The sequence below is a fragment of the Camellia sinensis genome, chromosome 15 (genome assembly GCF_055761805.1).
Source record: "Camellia sinensis isolate YWXY chromosome 15, ASM5576180v1, whole genome shotgun sequence".
Lineage (NCBI taxonomy): Eukaryota > Viridiplantae > Streptophyta > Magnoliopsida > Ericales > Theaceae > Camellia > Camellia sinensis.
In genome coordinates this window covers 119946901-119966498 of record NC_138975.1, presented here as the reverse complement: position 1 = coordinate 119966498, position 19598 = coordinate 119946901, and the positions used below count along the sequence as shown (strand labels likewise).

At 37.3% G+C, this 19598-nt stretch overlaps 1 pseudogene; it reads left to right on the top strand.

Annotated features, from left to right (window-relative positions):
* The first annotated feature begins 15520 nt into the window (after positions 1-15520).
* Positions 15521-16207, top strand: LOC145813244 (secreted RxLR effector protein 161 pseudogene; annotated as a pseudogene).
* Positions 16208-19598: the final 3391 nt, after the last annotated feature.

Sequence of the window (19598 nt, the reverse complement as noted above, 5' to 3'; positions counted from 1 at the left end):
TCCCCTAAACCGTGGAGTACATCCCCTATCTCCTCCCAAACAATATGCATATGCAATGCTCAATCAATACATGTAATTTCTGTATTCATTCGATAGTCTAAATTTATGTCTTAAACAAATTGATTAGTTTCAATTTTCCCTAATCCGCATGCAATATCTACAACAAGCACGACTATCCTCCACCGATAGCCCAAAACAGTTATTTCTAGACTCGAAAAATAAATATACCAACAATTCAATAGGCGAGTGATTTATATTATCCAACTACACCGTTTAATCAATAAATTCTCCAATTTCATGGATTTAACCAAATTGCCCAATTTCCTTAAATTAATTACTCAAATCAATTTAGCAATTCAACTAGGGTTTTGTTCCCAAAATTTTCAAAGTGTCCCCAACCTATCAAAATACCAAACTTAGAACAAAACATATAAATTGGAGTAGGAAAATCCCTACCTCGAAGAAAATAACCCGTATTGAGAAGATGGAGATGAAGACCAAAGACCAACGTGCTCCAAATCCCAAGTTTCTCAGATTAAAACGAAGCCCTCAACCCACTCTAACTTTTTAATAAAGGATCTAAGGTAGAAACTCACTCTAAGTAGATCAATCGAAGGAGAGAAGGTGTGTAGAGGGAGAGAGAGAGATAAAAACACTCCAGGGGCGGTTTTTAGAGGGTTATGCAGGAAAAGTAGGTCAAAAAGTGATCCAAAAAGTGAAATCACGGACTGATATAATCGACTCTACGCTCGAGCGTAGAAAGCCCCGCTCGAGCGTAAGACACAGAATCATGCTCGAGCGTGAAGAAAACCGCTCGAGCGTCGATTGCACCCTTCCAGAAGTTTTGCAGGCGCTGGCACCCGCTCGAGCGTCAAACTCCCCGCTCGAGCGGAGGAGCAAAAACAAGGGATCACGCTCGAGCGTAAAAACTATCGCTCGAGCGGAAGAACTGCAGAGCAAAATACTGGGAGATGGAAAATCACGCTCGAGCGTAAAGATTCCCGCTCGAGCGTAGAAGCAACAACGAAGGGACCGCTCGAGCGTTAAAACTTCCGCTCGAGCGTAAAGGCCAAAATCTGGGCATCACCTATTGGTATCTAAAATCAACCAACCTGTAACAGACCCGCCCAACACAACCTATACTTCAAATACAAAGAGATTAAAGGACAACAACAACCAATAAGTAATGACAGGATCCTCGGAACCTAAGTCCGGATACAATAATTTAAAGAGAAAAGACCGGGGTCGCTATAACCTCCCCTCCTTAAAAGAATTTCGTCCCCGAAATTAAGCACAAGGTTTCGAAAACAAGTTTTTCTCAAATTCCAACAATATGATAACTCACTAATAAACAACTTGACCCAACACCGGCCATTCCATCTCTTAACAAAGAGGCATGCCACAATATGCAAAACAACTATATATTTCAACCTGCATTAACACTATGCAATTTTCTTTCAATTTCAACAATTTTCAATATATTCAATATATACAATGTTCCATTAAACTTCCATTTCGAGGCAAGTTCCAAAATATTTCCATTAACCAAAACATTCTAAATGTTTTACAGCTTAAGACATATATGAAAAGCTTTAAAGTTTGACAATATTACAAAATCTAACTACAAGATTACAAATCAATAAACATGTCCGGATATTTCTCGCGGACCTCCAACTCACGTTCCCATGTGGCTTCCTCCACCCCGTGATGTTTCCACAAAACTTTCACCAAAGGAATGGTCTTGCCTCGCAAGACTTGATCCCGTTTATCCAAGACCCGAACCGGTCTCTCCTCATACGAGACATCCTCATCAACTACTAAATCGGTCCAATTCAATACATGTGATGGATCCGGCTCATACTTCCGAAGCATACTCACATGAAACACGTCATGTACTCCGGACAACTGCGGCGGCAAAGCTAAACGATAAGCAGTCTCGCCAATCCTCTCAAGGATCTCAAAAGGACCAATGAATCGAGGGGACAACTTCCCGCTCTTCCCAAGCCTCATCAATCCCCGTCTTGGTGATATTTTCAAAAAGACATGATCACTCACCTCAAACACCAAAGGTCTCCTCCTACGGTCGGCATAAGATTTCCGACGACTCTGGGCTGTAACAAGCCTCTTACGGATAAGCTCAACCTTCTCCGTCGTTTCCCTCACTAACTCCGGACCCAACAGAGGTGCATCACCCACCTCGGCCCAACAAACAGGAGACCTACACGGTCGGCCGTATAAGGCCTCAAACGGTGCCATACCGATACTAGACTGGAAGCTGTTGTTGTAGGCAAACTCCACTAATGGCAAGTGCCTCTCCCACGACCCGCTAAAGTCAAGAACACAACCCCGAAGCATATCTTCAAGGATCTGAATAGTACGCTCAGACTGCCCATCAGTCTGAGGATGATAAGCTGTGCTAAAGGTCAACTTAGTACCTAAGGCGCTCTGCAAGCTCTGCCATAATCTGGCAGTAAAACGAGGGTCCCTATCGGAGACGATCGTCACTGGAACCCCGTGCAACCTCACTATGTCCCGAATATACAAGTCGGCAAGATGATCTACTGAATCTCTAACGCGCATAGGAATGAAGTGCGCCGACTTAGTCAACCTGTCTACAACCACCCAAATAGCATCACTGCCCCGCTGAGTCCTCGGAAGACCTACAACGAAGTCCATAGTGACATGCTCCCACTTCCACTCGGCAATAGGCAAGGGTTGCAACAAACCCGCTGGCCTCTGATGTTCGGCCTTCACTTGCTGACAAGTAAGGCACTTAGATACGAAAGCTGCCACATCTCTCTTCATACCCCGCCACCAAAACTGGCGACCCAAATCCCGATACATCTTAGTACCTCCCGGATGCACCGCAAGGCGTGAATGATGAAACTCTCGGAGTACCTCCTCTCGATGAGACTCCGGCACAAACAGACGGTCTCGGTATCTCACACTCAGGTCGGGATACACCGTCAAACCTTTCTCAACCTTCCCACCAGAAATCTTCTCACGGAGGGATTCTACCTCAAGGTCGCCCCTCTGAGCCTCTAACACTCGAGTCACAAGTGTAGGTTGCGCAACAACAGAAAACAAGGCCGCAGCCTCAACGGATTCGCCCAGAAGCAAATCAAACTCTCCAAGTGCACCTAACATCTTCCACTCTCGGATGGCTATACCAGCTATGTCACCAACAGGTTTCCTGCTAAGGGCGTCGGCCACCACATTGGCCTTTCCCGGATGATAATGCAATTCAAAGTCATAATCCTCAATAAATTCCATCCACCTCCTCTGCCTCAAGTTCAAGTCTTTCTGTGTGAACAGATATTTCAGACTCTTATGATCCGAGAATACCTCGGACCTCTCACCGTAAAGATAATGTCTCCAAATCTTCAAGGCAAATATCACAGCTGCTAACTCTAAATCATGCGTAGGGTAATTCTTCTCGTGAACTTTCAACTGACGTGAGCCATAGGCAACCACTTTCCCCTCTTGCATCAACACACAACCAAGACCCTCTCGTGAGGCGTCACAATAGACTGCATAACCCAACCCTCTCTCCGGAATAATCAAGACTGGAGCAGTGGTCAGTCTAACTTTCAACTCCTGGAACGACTTTTCACAAGTCTCACTCCAAGCAAATTTGACTCCCTTCCGAGTCAATCTAGTCAAAGGCGAAGCTAATCTGGAGAAATCTCTTACAAACCGACGATAATACCCAGCTAATCCCAGAAAACTGCGGATCTCAAACACACTCTTAGGCTGTACCCAATCTTGCACTGCCTCTGTCTTGGATGTATCAACAGACACCCCTTCCCTAGAAACTACATGGCCTAAGAACTTCACCTCCTCTAGCCAGAACTCACACTTCCCAAACTTAGCATAAAGCTGATGGGCTCTAAGTAAATCAAGCACCACCCTCAAGTGTTCCTCGTGCTCTTCCTCTGAAGGTGAATAGATAAGGATGTCGTCCACGAAGACGACTACAAAACGATCTAGAAATTCCCGGAATATCCGGTTCATCAAATCCATAAATACTGCCGGTGCATTGGTGAGCCCAAATGGCATCACCAAAAACTCATAGTGGCCATACCGCGTACGGAATGCCGTCTTAGGAATATCCTCCTCCCTGACTCTCAACTGATGATAACCTGATCTCAAGTCTATCTTCGAGAAACAGCGGGAACCTTTCAACTGATCGAACAGATCATCTATACGGGGCATAGGGTACTTATTCTTAACCGTAGCCCGATTCAATTTCCGGTAATCTATACAAAGTCTCAAAGCGCCACCTTTCTTTTTAACAAAGAGGGCCGGTGCTCCCCAAGGCGAAACACTAGGACGTATAAAGCCTTTATCTAGCAACTCCTGGAGTTGGATCTTCAACTCAACTAACTCAGCTGGGGCAAAACGATAGGGTGCCATAGAAATCGGCGCCGTGCCGGGCACTAAGTCAATAGAGAATTCGATCTCTCGATGCGGTGGCAAACCAACAAGATCCTCGGGAAAAACATCCGAGTACTCACACACCACCCTTGGCAACGCAATCTGAGTCTCACCGTACTCACTAATCGAAAGGTTAGCAAGTAGACCACTAAGCTCACTCCGTCCTCGCGGAACATACCCCGGTGGCAAAACACTACCAACACGGTCCCCCAGAAAATGAAAACACTCACCATTCACAGTACAACAAGTGACCCTCTGGCGGTAGCAATCAATAACTGCCCGGTATGACGATAACCAGTCCATACCCAAAATAACATCGAAACCTCTCATAGGCATAACTACAAAGGAAAATGGGATTCTATGGTAATCAACCTCTATATCACAACCCCTAACACCGTGTTTCAAAATCAATTCACCCCCAAGAGGCGACACTACACAAATAGGAGATGCTAACTGTGCTAACTCCAACTCCAAAACAGATGCAAATGCAGCAGACACAAAGGAATGAGATGCACCCGTATCAATCAAAACATTAGCAACCGAGTTGCAAAACAAGAAAGTACCTCTCACAACAGATGGAGCCGGTACAAGATCCTGCGCGGTAACAGCATACACGCGTCCAGATGACCTCTGATCAACCTGTTCACCCCTAGGAGCATAAGATTGTTGCACCGACTGAGACGATGAAGCCCCCTGATTGGCTCTCGAGGCCTGACCCGACTGAGCTGGCTGTTGACCCTGAATCTGCCTCAAACCAGATGCACCAGGTGTGCCACCCAACTGCGGGCAATACCTCTTCATATGCCCTGGCTGACCACACTGATAACACGAGAGTGGCTGGCCTCTACCCTGACTCTGGCTCTGAGATCGAGCCGAAGATGATGCTGCTCTCTGCACTCCTCCCCTCTGAGGACAAACTGGAGACTTGTGGCCCAGCTGGCCACACTTGAAGCAGGTAATGCCTCCTTGACTGCCTTTCCCCGAACTAGCACTCGGTACAGGAAAAGTCGATCTAGAAAAGCTACTCTGAGACTGTTGGGGATTAAAACCCTTCTGTCTCCTACCATCACTCTGACCATCCTGACTCCTCTTGGAGCCCTTCTGTCCTTCCTCCTCCTCCTGCATCATGATTTCCATGTGGGCTGCAGCATCAACCAAACGCCCATAATCCCGAATCATAGTTCCCCCAACTCTCAGCTTGAGGCCACGCCTCAACTTCCTCTCAAACTCAATACAACGGCGTTCCTCAGACGCCACCAATTCAGGTGCAAACCTGGATAAACTAGTAAATGCAGCCTCAAACTCGGCCACTGAAGAACTCGACTGCTTAAGCTGGCAGAACTGGTCTCTCAGCTTCTCCCTAACTGCTGGAGATAAGAACTTCTCCTGGAAAGCATTCACAAAAGCCTCCCATGTACCTCCTATACGCCCCTTAGTGAATTTCCACCACTGACCCGCATCCCCCTTCAACTGGAATGATGCCAAGGTCACCTTCAACCCCTCGTCTTCGATGCCAAGCATCTCAAACGTCTTCGTTGTCTGTTCGAGCCATTCGTCTGCCTTAAGCGGCTCTTTAGGATCACCCACAAATTCATCCGGATTAGACCGGAAGAACTCCCTCTTCAGAAAGGAAGGTCCTGCATCCGCAACAACAACCTGGGCTTGATTCTCAGCCCTAAGAATGCCTACTGACTCCCTGAATGCCCCTGCTATCTCTCGGGCTAAAGCGCCCATAGCCTGCTGGCCTACTGGCTCGGCCACATTGGCCTGGCCAATTCCCTCATGAACTGCCGGAATCTCCTCTGGCACCGGTACCTCCTGCCTACCCGGCCTACCACGCCTACCGCGTCCTCGTCCTCGCCCTGACATCCTAATAAAGGAAACAAACAAAGACGTTAGCACATTAATAAATGTGCCGAAACTAAACACTCGCGTCCTAATGCATTGGACAAAAATAATTCATTCCACGTAAGCACATAATCACATAAGCACCTACGAATTTCATTCCTGGATAATAATAGTCCCGAAGCGTTACTATAGTTCCGGTTGGAAACAGCATTGATCAAGTGCCTTTCCAACAAGACTACTAGAAACTCAAGGGTCCAATTAACATCCTAGAAACTACGTTCCATACCCACATAATCACATAAACATGCTATCATATAAGCACATAACAGTACATCTAAGTCTCTATCAAGCGAGACGAACCCATTGTGATACTAATCACTTCCCACGTACCCAAAGTATTCGAACCCGGTACGCTCTGATACCAAGTTGTCACGCCCTCAAAATAAACCCATAATAACCATAACATTAACATGCATTTATAAAAGAAACTGAGTATTCTTATTGAAAGACATCATATGTAACATCCTGCAACATCAAAATAAATGCCCTAAGGGCTTACATCTTTCCAAGCTAACACTTGGACACAAAAAAAAGATGAGTACTAACTCATTTACAAGTTAAGCCCTAGGCTTGAATGTTTACATGAAATCTCAAAAATAACAAAATAAAACATATAACTAAAGACAAGTCTTCAAAATCCCAAACATCAAATCCTTCCAGGCTAAGTCCGTGGAGGTAGCTTATCACCTGAACCTGAAAATGATGTTCCCATAAAGGGTGAGCCACAGCCCAGTAGAAAAATACTAAACCAAATATAAGCATTGAATAAAGCTATAGCATTCAATAGATGGTTAACTAAGATAACCAATTTTACCATTAAACAGTCTCATGACACTAATGTCTAAGACACATTTCACTTTCCATTATTATCAACATGGCTCAGAACCTGGCCAACTTACAACAGTGAATTGTATATCATATTCACATTACTTCCAATATCAACAAAACAAACGAGACTCATGCTCATATCAAAACACTTCATACTTCCCATTTGATACACATTTTAGTGCTGTACCAATAATCATGTAAAAACACTTCAATATAATAAGCACACATAAAAATGGTGCTAATGGAGTCCATCCCCTATCTCCTCCCAAACAAAAATCCGGTTTAGAGGTCCATCCCCTATCTTCCCCTAAACCGTGGAGTACATCCCCTATCTCCTCCCAAACAATATGCATATGCAATGCTCAATCAATACATGTAATTTCTGTATTCATTCGATAGTCTAAATTTATGTCTTAAACAAATTGATTAGTTTCAATTTTCCCTAATCCGCATGCAATATCTACAACAAGCACGACTATCCTCCACCGATAGCCCAAAACAGTTATTTCTAGACTCGAAAAATAAATATACCAACAATTCAATAGGCGAGTGATTTATATTATCCAACTACACCGTTTAATCAATAAATTCCCCAATTTCATGGATTTAACCAAATTGCCCAATTTCCTTAAATTAATTACTCAAATCAATTTAGCAATTCAACTAGGGTTTTGTTCCCAAAATTTTCAAAGTGTCCCCAACCTATCAAAATACCAAACTTAGAACAAAACATATAAATTGGAGTAGGAAAATCCCTACCTCGAAGAAAATAACCCGTATTGAGAAGATGGAGATGAAGACCAAAGACCAACGTGCTCCAAATCCCAAGTTTCTCAGATTAAAACGAAGCCCTCAACCCACTCTAACTTTTTAATAAAGGATCTAAGGTAGAAACTCACTCTAAGTAGATCAATCGAAGGAGAGAAGGTGTGTAGAGGGAGAGAGAGAGATAAAAACACTCCAGGGGCGGTTTTTAGAGGGTTATGAAGGAAAAGTAGGTCAAAAAGTGATCCAAAAAGTGAAATCACGGACTGATATAATCGACTCTACGCTCGAGCGTAGAAAGCCCCGCTCGAGCGTAAGACACAGAATCATGCTCGAGCGTGAAGAAAACCGCTCGAGCGTCGATTGCACCCTTCCAGAAGTTTTGCAGGCGCTGGCACCCGCTCGAGCGTCAAACTCCCCGCTCGAGCGGAGGAGCAAAAACAAGGGATCACGCTCGAGCGTAAAAACTATCGCTCGAGCGGAAGAACTGCAGAGCAAAATACTGGGAGATGGAAAATCACGCTCGAGCGTAAAAATTCCCGCTCGAGCGTAGAAGCAACAACGAAGGGACCGCTCGAGCGTTAAAACTTCCGCTCGAGCGTAAAGGCCAAAATCTGGGCATCACCTATTGGTATCTAAAATCAACCAACCTGTAACAGACCCGCCCAACACAACCTATACTTCAAATACAAAGAGATTAAAGGACAACAACAACCAATAAGTAATGACAGGATCCTCGGAACCTAAGTCCGGATACAATAATTTAAAGAGAAAAGACCGGGGTCGCTATAGTCTTTCCTGGATGGAGAGGAACGGAATGCCATCCAAGAGGGAAATAAGATTTTACCAGATTATGAACAGTATGACTCTTTGGGTGACTAGGTTCTTTGAAAAAGAGATTAGTAGTAGTAGATTTAACATAATCAGACTGAGCAGATTTAATAGGGTTAGGAGGGTAAGGAGTGACTGCTTGACTAGATGAAGTAAAGGGATCAGTAGCCAAAGCAGGTGTATAGCTAGGCTTAGGAATGTTACCAAGAATTTGGTAACGGTTAACCAATTCAACCGGGTGATATTTGGTGACTAACTCTAAAGGAGGCGAAATAAAAGGTTGACTAGATGGGACCAAGGCTTTAGAAGGAGGCCTGGGACAAGACATCTATGAAATAGATAAATGAAATTAGTATCCACAAAGGATATCTAATTGATCAGTATGTGAATATAAACAATTAATATAATGAGAAAGTTGCTGGCGTTGAGCTTTAATCCGATGGAACTGAATATATTGAGAACGTTTAGTGGGTGAATAGGTTGATTTGAGAAAAGTAAGGCGAGAAGCAGTACGCTTAATTAGGGATTTGTAGTGTTTAATTTTTTGTTTATGGTATGAAATAGAGGGAATAGGCATTATCCACCCTGTAAAAATTCTCTGGTAAGAAAATCAGGAATAGAATTTTGATAATCAGGAATATATTCAATCTCAAAATAAAAAATACTTAATATAGATTGCCAACGGGCAAAAATTTACTTACTAGCAAGATTTTGAACATCTTTTTCTAAAACATACTTAGCAGATTTACAATCAACACGAAGTAAATATTTTTGATTTCAAAATATCACCTTGAAATATACTAATACATAAAACAGTAGATAAATTTTTTTGTTTAATAGTACTATAATTCTTTTGTGCTTTATTCCAGACACCAGAATGAAATCGAACAATTTGTTCAGATGACTGATAAGTGATTTTTTGGAGAAGAATGCCACCATAACCAATATTAGAGGCATCAGTTTGAATAATTTTAAAGGAACTTTCAGTAGGAATACCAAGCAAAGGAAGAGACTTGACATATTGTTTAACAATAGCAGTATGAGTAGGAGACCAAGAAGAAGAATTGTCCTTTAATCGATCAAATAACGGTTGACAAGTTTTCCTAAGGTCTTTATAAAATTCAGTGATATAGTTAAGCGATCTTAGAAAACGTTGTAACTGGGTTTTCTCTAGGATTTCATCAGGAAATTTAAAAACAAATTCAATAGAGTGACTAATTGGTAGAATTGTATTCTGGTGAATATCATATCCTAAAAATCTGACTTTAGTTTGGAACAATTTAATCTTAGGAGCAAATATGACTAGACCATGACTTTTAATAGTATAAAAGAAAGCAGTAAGATGTTTCTAATGTTCACTAATTGATTTTGAAAAAATGAAAATATCATCTATATAAACTATGGAAAAATGACTAAATGGATTGAAAATATCATTCATTATATTTTAAAATTCACTAGGTGCAATTTTTAATCCAAAAGGCATGACATTCCATTCATAGTGACCAAAGGGTGTAGTAAAAGTAGTTTTGTATCTATCTTTAGGATGAATTTGGATTTGCCAAAAGTCACTTTTTAAATCAAATTTACTAAAAATGACAACTTGACTAAGTCTTTTAATTAAGTCTTTTTTATTAGGAATTGGATATCTAATCCATTCTAAAACTTTATTTAATGGTTTATAATTAATAACTAGGCGAGTGATACCTCGTTCTAATTCAGCATTTTTATTAACATAAAAGGCGAGGCAAGACCAAGGTAACTTGCTATGACTAATAATTTTAATTTTTAATAATTCATGAATTTCTTTTTTACACATTTCAACTAATTCATGATTCATTTGAATAGGTCTGGATTTATTAGGAATTTTCCGTTCATTAAAATTTTTAATATATGGAAGTGTAACTACATATTTTTTTCTATGCCAAAAAACAGTGGGTAGAGTTGAACAAACAGTTGTTTCTAATTTTAATTTAAATTCTTCAATTTGAGATATAAGAATAGGGTCAGTTAATTGTTATTCAATTCTTTTATAATTAACTTCTTCTTTGAGATATTTTAATTGGCAAGTTAAACGATTAATAGTTTGGGAAATAGAACAATCTTTTAATTGATTTTATTCAAAACCTTCAGGAGGAGATAAAAATTTAAAAGCAATTGTATGGCCAAGGGCTTGAGTAGTTATTCCCTGATTGGAAGTAGTAAATGGATATAGCAAAAATATAAATGGTGTTCTTAAAATAACTTTATCAGTCATATTTCGAACTAAAACAAAAGATGTTTTAAAACAAACATTGTTCTGGCAAATATGGACTTTTGGTAATTTATATTTAATATGCATTTGACTACCATTAGTAGAAGTTAATTTTTCACTAGTTTTCTCATAATATTTAGTTGGAATTAATCCTTCTTGAATACAATTAAGATCAGCACCAGTATCAATAAGAGCAATAACTTCGAATTCAAAATCATTAATTACTAGTTTAATTTTGGAGTACCATTTTTGAATATGTATTTTATTGAGAAGATTTAATCTTTTGTTTTCATGATCAGAGGAATGAGTGGATTGATTATCAAATAAAAGATTATTAGGATTAGTATGTTCAGATTCACTATCAGATTCTTTTGGGGAAATGGCATCATTTGCCTGGAAATTATCTAAACTTTTATTAATTTTTAGAACAGTAATTTCGTCTTCTAAGAATTTATCTTTATTTTGTAAATCTTGAAGAGTAATTTCTTTTGATTTATTTTTAAATCATTCCAAAGTTTTAGATAGATTAATAATTGGTTTGTTAGGTTTCAATTTCTTATCAGTTAATAAAGATTTTAATTTAGTAGTATATTTTTGTTTTAATTCTGGATCCTTTAATCGACTAATTAATTCAATAAGGGCAGTTTCTTCTTGATGTTGTTTGGTAAGGACAACGAGTTGTTTAATTGGTTTACAGTAAACATCATTACATCCTAATTCAATATTATTATCAGAATTATTACTAGATGAATGGTAATCAGAAGATGTATCTTGAGAATTACTAGAATTATTATTAGAATTACTAGCAAATTGGTTTAATTAGAAGGTTTCAAATAATTGATTTTTTCATTCATCATTGATTTGGAGTTGATTAACTTTTTCTTTTAATTTTTGTTTTTCTTTGCATTTATTAGAATAATGACCATTTTTACCACAATTATAACAAGTAATATCTTTAGTATATTTAGATTTTGGATGTGATTTCTTATAATATTTCTTTTTGGGTTTAGTATAAAATTTATCAGTTGATTTGGAAGGTGAATAATTCTTTCTATATTTAGTAGAATATTTTGAAGAAGACTTATGTTTATTGTATTTATGTTTTTCACGGCGAGAAGGTGCTACAGGAGGTAAACCATATTGTTCGCAAAAGTTACCTAACTCATATTTAGTTTTATGTTTATCTTTAGCAGCTTTTTGACTAAGTTTAAGATCAATACACATTTTTAAGCCTTTTTTTTATAGTACTAATAATATCACTATAAGTTAGATTATCATGTTCAATAACACCTGTAGGTTGACTAAGTACATCCCTAATTTTGTGGGCAAAGAGACTAGGTAATCCATTAATAAATTTTTCTTTCCAAAATGATTTAGTACACTCTTCTCTTAACATAACTCTAGAAGTAAAGACATTTTCATACCATCTAAAATCACTTAATGTAGGATAAGTAAGATTACTAAGTTGATCATGTATGCGAGAATAAATATTAGTAGGGGTACCTATGAAATGTCGGACTATGGTATAGATTAAAGTATTAATACCATCAGGTATATAATGGCCAATATTTTCATCAAATATAGGTAAATCATTTTCATCTTTTTGACTTGCATGTAAAATGGATTCTCTTTGTTCGTCAGTAAGATATTTTTCCCACTAAGATTTGAGCATACCAATAAAACCAGAGGTTATCAATGAGACAATTTCAGGTTGAGTATAATCAAGGTAATTACCAAGATAACTATTTGCAACCATAGATAAATGCTTTAATTTTTGAAGGATTTGATCTTCACTAAGACCATCGATGTTCCATTCGTATAGTTTTTTAGCAGATATAGAAAATTGATTATTAAGATTAGTTTCTTCATAGTGGAGATCAGGTGGTGTGGGTCGAGAATACCAATTTTTGGTAAGAGTGGTTGGAGTTGGTTTAGGATAAGGAAGTTTATTAAGATTAGTCGATTGAAATTGTTGGGCTAAGATATTAATTTCATTATCAGTTGTATCAGGTTCTGTTTGAGTAGAAATAGGTTCTAGAGTAGGTTGTTGATTTAAAACAGTAAGACCTTTTTCAGTAAAAGGAGAAGCCTGTTCAGTAGTTAATTTAGAAAATAATTGTTCTATAACTTTGACAGTAGAATTATCTTTAGTTATTAGACTGTCTCGTTTAGACCGATTACTAGATAAATTTAATAGTGGTTGGTCTAAAGTTTGTTTACTATAAGAGGTATGGTTAGCTGAATAATTTCTAAGTTGGTTTCTATCTTATCTAATTGTTTACCAATCGTTTTTAAACATTGGTTAGTATAATTATTTTGTTCAATAACTTTTTTGATTTCAGGGTCAGTGCTAGTTAACTTAAAGGGAGAGGCCTGAATAGTAAATCCTTGATGTTCAATGAGTATAGTGGATAAAGGAGGATGACTAGAACGAACAGTAGTATTAGGAGAAGTGTTCCATTTATGTTTTGTGATTGTTTTAACTTCTTTGTAATGATCTTCTAAATATTCAAAGAAAGGAATTTCAATATTATGTTTAGTCATAAATTTGTATCATTTTCAAGTGATTATGGATTGTTGATTAGAATTATATTTAAGTCGATAAGCATGACGTTTGATTTTATTAGTTTTAGATTTAAATTCAATGTGTAATTTATCAAGATCGGGAGCAAAAGATTTACTAATAATCATTAATTGAGGATTAATTGGAGGTATAACTTCGAAATCAGTTTGGGTTGGGGAATCTTGAGATTCAGTGTCATCTTCAGGTAAATGTGTGTGTGTTGAATAAACAGGTTTACTAATTTGAGAAGTGGTGGAGTTATCTACGCCTTTCATTTTACTATGGGAAGTTTGACCAATATGAATTTGACTATTTTTTCTGAATAAAGGTGTATTAAATATTTCATCTTCAGTTTCAACATCAGTAGGTATGCTAAAAGTACTATGACGAGAAGATTGAGATCGATTAAATTTAATCCTAACAGATCTATCAATAAATTGTTGTATATCATGAATATCTTGACAAGTAGATTGTCTTTGATTATGTTTATAATTTTCATTAACTGTAACCCATTGGTCAAGGAAAGTAATATTTTTCCATTCAATCATTTGAGGAATATTTATATTAATATCATTATTACTACTTTGGATTAGTAAGGTTTTGTCTTTAGGACTTTTATGTAAGACTTGAACATTTAAATTGGTTTTAATACATTTGTAATGAACACGATAAATTAAAGCAATATTATGAATCTTTTCTTTCATATTTGTAAATGAGCCATGTAATTGAATATTTAGAGTTAAAGCATCTAGTATATGAGGACTAAGAGTGAAATCAGGAAAACAATTAAAATGAACGGGTCCTTTGTGGAGACCAGTTTCCATTATACCCATTAAGCTATCATTATAATCAAGAAAACAAGCATCTTGTAAGCATAGTAAAACAGAAGTATTTTTACCTTATTGTGTTAATAGTTTGATTCCAACTTGAATTAACCCTAAATGAATAAAATTACGACCAGTTTTCAAATGACGTTTAATAGTATTAGTATCAAATAATTGACATGTTTCTCTAGGTTTCTCTAAAGCATAGATTTGTTCTAAAGTTTTAACATGGAGATTAACATTAAATGTATTTTGTATAAAAGTAGTTTTATAAATTTCTTTAATTGGTGAACGTGGTATATTCCAACTTAAATCAATTTTATCATTTTGTATTTTTATATCTTCTTCATTGATTACTAAACCTTGATTAGGTATAGAAGGCAAAGTTGTTGACCTAGAACTAACCGAAGAATTACTTCTAAATAATCGACTCATTTTATCTTGAAATAGTTTACAGTGAGCTCAATACATTGTCTAATTTTATCATGTTTTCACATACTATGTTTTCACACATACCCAGTTCGAAGAACCCCTAAGATCCAACACAGCCTAACCAAAGGACTTACCTAGGACTTGGGACGAAGGATGGGTGGCTAATAGCAAAGTGGAAAGACACAGATAAAATAGGGACATATTAAGACAAAAGACTGTAAACAATTTCAACACAGGAGAATGAGTGGACACAGAAATAATGATTCAGTTAGTAAGGAGAATGAGTAAACCTTAAATACCATTACCTCCTTCGGATTTAAGGAAAATGTAGTTAATCAGTGCATATATCTGAAGGTTAGTGGGAGTAAGTTCATTATTTTGGTGCTATATGTGGATGACATTTTGTTAGCTAGTAATGATCTTGGCTTATTGCATGAACCCAAGGAATATCTTTCCAAGAACTTTAAAATGGTTGATATGGGTGAGGCAAACTATGTTATTGGCATAGAGATCTTTAGGGATCGATCTCGAGGATTGCTAGGACTATCTCAGAAAGGATATATTGATCGTGTTTTGAAGAGATTCAATATGCAGTTTTGTTTAGCTGGTGATGCACCCATCATGAGGGGTGATAAATTCAGTGAAAAATAGTGTCCAAGGAATGACTTGGAAAGAAAACAAATGAAGGACATTCCATATGCATCAGCAGTAGGGAGCTTGATGTATGCCCATACATGTACCAGGCTAGATATTAGTTTTATAGTTGGAATGTTGGGAAGATTCCAAAGTAATCCTGGAATAGAATATTGGAAAGCAGTGAAGAAGGTTATAAGATATCTTCAGGGAACAAAGGACTATATACTCACTTATAGGAGATCAAAACAGTTGGAAGTGATCGAATACTTAGACTCAGATTTTGCTGGTTGCCTTGATAATAGAAAATCTACATCAGGTTTTGTTTTTCTACTAGCTAGTGGAGCAATTTCATGGAAGAGTGTGAACCAGTCCACTATCGCTTCATCTACTATGGAGGCTGAGTTTGTGGCATGCTTTGAGGCTACAAATCATGCTTTATGGTTGTGAAATTGCATCTCAGAACTTGGTGTTGTTGACTCAATTGCCAGGCCGCTGAAGATATATTGTGACAATACCGTAGTAGTTTTCTTCTCTAAGAATGAAAAGTACTTCAGTGGTTCCAAACACATGGAAGTAAAGTACTTAGTTGTTAGAAAAAGAGTCCAGAAACAACAACTGTTAATTGAAAACTTAAGAACATCTCTTATGATTGCTGATCCATTCACAAAGGGATTGCCACCAAAGACATACAAAGAGCATATTATCGAGATGGGTCTTTTAAGCAACCCTTGATTTGTATGGTTAATCATGAGTGCTTATTTTTATTTGACACTATTTGCGCAATAATAATTTTGTTTCTATTTTTCTTGTTTCTAAAAGTGTGTGTACACATTAATTTGAATATTGATAAACAGGAAATGTCTTAACAAGACAAATTATAGGAGCCTTTCAGGCAAATAATTACATATTCCAATAATGGACTGGGTTGGTGAAGGATATCGATGGTGTAGTGCATAGAAGAAAATATGATATAAATGTTATATAACCGCTATGACTCACATTGGTGATCTGAAGTAATCATAGTATTATAATTTCTAATATATCTAAACTTATTGGCTATTTTTAAAATTCATGATCACGTGTCAAAGTTTTTAGTGTGGAATCCAATGAGTCAATTTTTTTTTTATAAATTGCATATTTTTTGGAAAAACTCATAATTGCATCATAATCAGCTTAATGGGCCAAGTGGGAGAATGTTGGATTTATTCTCTAGTGTGGCCCAATAGCCTACATATATCTACATGTTTTAAATTTATTTGGACTCCACAATTAGATAAAGCCAATATTTGATATAAAGTTCAGTAATTAGAATTGTAATATAATTACTCTTCTAAGATAAGAAGGAAACCTTGATGGATAAGAATTCTTTTGATAGAGTTTATCTGGCCCTCTTCTCTTCTCTATATAAGGATGGGTGACTCCCCTTTTATATCATGAGTATTTTTCCATCACTCTAAGTTTTATAATCATCCTAATTAAGAGAGACAGAGAAAAGAAGGTGAGCCAAGAATTAAAGGTTCAACTATTAGGGGTATTTTCTCAACTTCTCTAATTCAATGACTAACAAAGGTATGTTCGTTTTATTCTTGAGTTGTATTGAATTCAAGATCTTGTAAAATTTAATTCCGCATTATTATTATGGTTACATGTATTATTAAATCTTACACTGCAAACCTAAGAGCATCCGCATTAGACTCAGCAAATTTAAGTCAAATTATAAGTTAAAATTTACTTTTGTATTTCAAGTAGTAGGGATTTTTTTTTTTTTATATAACATACACACTTCATTAGGTTCTCTATTCTAAAATTTAATTTTATAAAATATTCATTTTTATTGGGTGGTCGACTTGGTGAAAATTATCCAATTTTGAGAGATATTAGGTGGTCGACTGGGTGAATAACTAGGTGGTCAATCACTTGGTGAAAATTGCTCAATTTCTCTATTTATTAGGTGGTCGACCAAGTGCTCAATCAGGTGGATAACCGAGTGGTCGACCACTTTGTGAAATTTTCTCTTTTCTTGAGAATAAATAATAAAATAGTGTATAACTTGTAAAGAGTACATTGCTACATCAAGCGATGAACTGTAGCAATGTCAAAATTTATTTTGTTGTAGCTAGCCTGATGCAAGGGTTGTTTTAGACCTTGTCTGACTAATATAACCCCAAAACTAATATAGCAAGCTTGATGCAAGGGTTCTTTTAAACTTTGTTTGACTAATATAACCCCAAAACTAATATAGCAAGCCTGATGCGGATGCTCTAGCACAGGCGGTAGGCTACGACGTTTCTCGTCTCCCTACACCTTTGGGTTTCTTTTTCTAAAATGCTCTAACTATCATTTCTAAAAAAAATGCTCAAACTCTAATATAAACCCTAACCAAGCAAGTCCCTTAACCTCTCTAACTACCTTCTTGCCCTACACCAGCCTTCTAGAACCACCACATATCCATGTCTACCACGCCAACCCCTTCCACAACCATAACTGAATGACCTCTGCTTTTCTAGCCCACAACTGAACTGAAACACTACACTGGAATTATTGTTAATTTAGTTCTTGATGCCGAACAATGATGCTCGGAAGAAGCGATTTCGGCATTACTTAACCACCTCTGTATCACCAAGATGCCTCTGTAAGAGGATTTGGGTGAACTTGAATTAAAATGTTGAAGAGCTATGTATGACAACTTGAAGTAGGGCTAGAGAGAGATTTACAACTTTGGGTCCACTTGTGTATGTGGGTTTGTTAGTTTAAGAAAAGAGTAGGTAAAACTTATGGGTTGTTTGAGAAGCGCTAAATAAGTATATTTTTTGACTTTTTATAAAAGGAAGTGCAAAAAAATAGAGAAGTGATATAACCCGAAAAAGACAAAGATTAAAAAAAAAAAAAGTGTGTTACGATAATACTTCTCAAACAAGCTCTTAATTTTTGTTCATTTTATAAAGGTGGAAAGACGTGTTAGAAATCCAAACTCAATTTGGTATTGAAGATTGAGGAAGGTTGATGAAGTTGATGGAAGATGAAGCAAATTGAAGACCAAATTGAATTCTATGAGAAGAAGCTTCATGGAGGTTACCATGGTCAAAGCTTAACAATGAAGCAAAGAAGAAAAACGTGTTTGATTGGCTGTATCAAGCTTATGTTCATGCTTGAGTAAAGTCTATAAATATATGTTGTATTAGGATTATAGGATGTGTGAGAAGGTGTGAGATTCTCACCGTATGTAGAAATGATAGGATATGTAAGATCCTCCATGTGAGAGAGAGATCACAGGAGAGATTTTCCTATGTGTTGTATTGATTGTGAGATAGAGAGTGGGAGAACAATAACATCTCCAGTTTAGGAGATTTCTAAGAGAGTTGAGAGAATTGCGAGTTTAGAGAGAGTTTGCTCTGTTTGTATAATTTGTTTGAGTGTTTGATTGAATAAAAGGAGTGTGTATTCAATTTATTCATCTCTTTGTATGCCAACACAACTGGTAACACACCTCTCTTCCACTTTTAACAGTGGAATCAGAGCTTCGAAAGGAATTTTTTCATAATTAAATTTCCATCAGTGGTTTCAGAGCCACAATGATCTAGAGAAGAAGTCATCAGAGCCACAACAATCTAGAGAAGAAGCTAGCAAAGCCAATTCGGGCCAATTTTCAACAAAAACAGAGAATAACATAATGATTTCAAATATTGTCCAGATTTCGAAGGAGTCCAGACCCATCAACCAGAAAAGCCAAGAAGTAACCGAAGTTCCAATAATTGCAACATCCAGAAATTGAAATTTTTCGAGATCGTCAAAATTTAGTTTTGACTATACTAGTGTGAAGTACTCATCTAGAGGATTTCGGCGATATAAAAAACCACTCAAACGGACTCTGAATGAACCCATATGGTTACTGAGAGGTTCAACGCATACACAACACTCGTTGTCTTCCCAGAATTTTGAAGTTACAGAAAATTCAAGAGGACTTATCCAATGCATCACGGTTAAGTTACAACTGGTTGATCTGAACCATTAGATCTATTTTGGCTAAATCTAAGCCATTTGAGGTTTGATTTTAACGATCCAATATTGTTTTTTAACTATTTGGAATATTCTAGACACATCCCTACGATCAAATTGTGCAAAT